Source organism: Mobula hypostoma, chromosome 10 (genome assembly GCF_963921235.1).
Source record: "Mobula hypostoma chromosome 10, sMobHyp1.1, whole genome shotgun sequence".
Taxonomy (NCBI): Eukaryota; Metazoa; Chordata; class Chondrichthyes; order Myliobatiformes; family Myliobatidae; genus Mobula; species Mobula hypostoma.
The window spans coordinates 67,870,106-67,871,939 of record NC_086106.1 but is presented as its reverse complement, the minus strand read 5'-3'; the positions used below and the strand labels follow the sequence as shown (position 1 = coordinate 67,871,939).

The window sequence follows — 1,834 nt, the reverse complement described above, 5'->3', positions numbered from 1 at the left end:
CCTGAGTACATTATGGAATTTTTTTACACTTCTCTAGAAATGTATTCATATGTTCACTCCATGTTAGCCTTGTGTCCATCCACATACCTAGAAACTTGACCGTGGATTCTTGTTTAAGAGATTTACCATATAACTTGAGATCAATTGTGTGTGTAATGTTCCTTTCAGAAAAGCAAATAACTTGCATCTTTGCAACATAAAAATTGAACCCCCATCGACATGCCCATTCCTCTACATCATTAATAGCTGCCTGCATTTCCCTAACTATGTAATTTATATTTCTGCCCCTCTTGCACACAGCACGATCATCATCATATAATGATTTGGAAATGCCTGAGCCAACATTTAAGAAAATATCATTAATCATAATATTAAAAAGGAGTGGGCCTACACATACTCTCCCGCAGGGTCCCATTCTCTATCTTGTACTCCTTAGAGAATATTCTTCCCACCCTTATATCTTTCTATCACATAAAAATTTTTGAACCTAAATGAGCATTCTATGACCTATTCCCATCTTTTCCAGTTTAAGCAGCAATGGTTTGTCCAGAACATATCATAAGCTTTCTCTACACTAAATAAAACTGCCATCACTGGACTTTTATTAACTTCTGCCTTATATCTAAAAAAAATGGGAAGTTTCATGATTTTGTGCGCCATTGATGTGTAGAGGCCATGCTAGTCTTCTCCGTATCATTCCAATTTTAATATATGTGCTACAAAAACAAGCATGAATAAGGATTGATGATGAGAGCTGGGTTTAAATAAGCTGCAGCGGACAAGATGGAAATTAGCGGCAGGTGAATCGTGTTAGCTGGGTGGTGCCTGCCTGTTTGGGCCTGACATCTCGCTGTAAGGCATTTCCAGGGCACTGAATCCTGACTATGGGAATTAAGGAATTTAAAGAATTGCAAGGAAACGACATTGAACCCAAAGTGCCTTGCTTCCTGATTTATTACCGCATTGTGTCATTGACAGTCTCCTGCTGAGTTACTCATGACAAGGAAATCAAGATCAATGTAAGTCTCGTCATTCTCAAACTGAAAAACAAAATACAGAATAAAATATTAACATTATCATCAAAAAGTGCAAAGCGAATGAGTTTGATACATGGAGTTGAAGTATTGGGCTGTAACTTCAATTTAGGCGCAAAGTGGGCTGTTGTGTAGTTGAGGAGTGTGCAGGACTATTGTTATACAGGATATGGTCATTCTGGGAAATGGACAAGTTGTCTACAAGTAAAGCCATAGATCTCAGAGTATGATGAGTTTCCTGGTATGTCTTCAGATATTTGTTTAACAATGGCATTTTTTCCCTCTGAGAAACTGCTCAGGCCAACATTTAGATTGGGTGTATAAAGGGAGGAGCGGAGGATGAATACAGAGCCCCAGTGGAGGGCTTTGTCGAAAGGTCCAAGCAGAATCATCTGCAGCTCAACATCAGTAAGACAAAAGAGATGGTGATGGACTTTAGGAAGACCAAGTCTGCACTGTTCCCTGTTACTATTAATGGTGACGACGTGGTGTGGTGAGGACCTGCAAGTAACTGGAGGGGGAGGGTACACCTGGGTGACAGACCTGAATGGAGCAGCAACATAGAAGCTGTGTACAAGAAGGGCCAGAGTTGCATCTAATTCCTGAGGAGACCGAGGTCCTTTAGAGTATGCAGGCCTCTCCTTTACATGCTCTACTGGTCTGTTGTCACCAGTGCAATCCTATATGTGGTGGTGCGCTGGAACAATGGCATCAACATGGGTGATGCCAAAGGGCCCAATAAAGTGGTTAGAAAGGCTGGCTCTGTTATAGGAGTCAAACTGGACATATTGGAAGCTGTG

General features: G+C 40.9%; 1 non-coding gene across 1 annotated transcript; it reads right to left on the bottom strand.

Annotated features, from left to right (window-relative positions):
- Window positions 1-625: 625 nt before the first annotated feature.
- On the bottom strand, window positions 626-732 carry LOC134353441 (U6 spliceosomal RNA). Its single transcript, XR_010019631.1, has one exon. It is a non-coding gene; the product is annotated as a U6 spliceosomal RNA (small nuclear RNA).
- Between the last annotated feature and the right edge of the window lie 1,102 nt (window positions 733-1,834).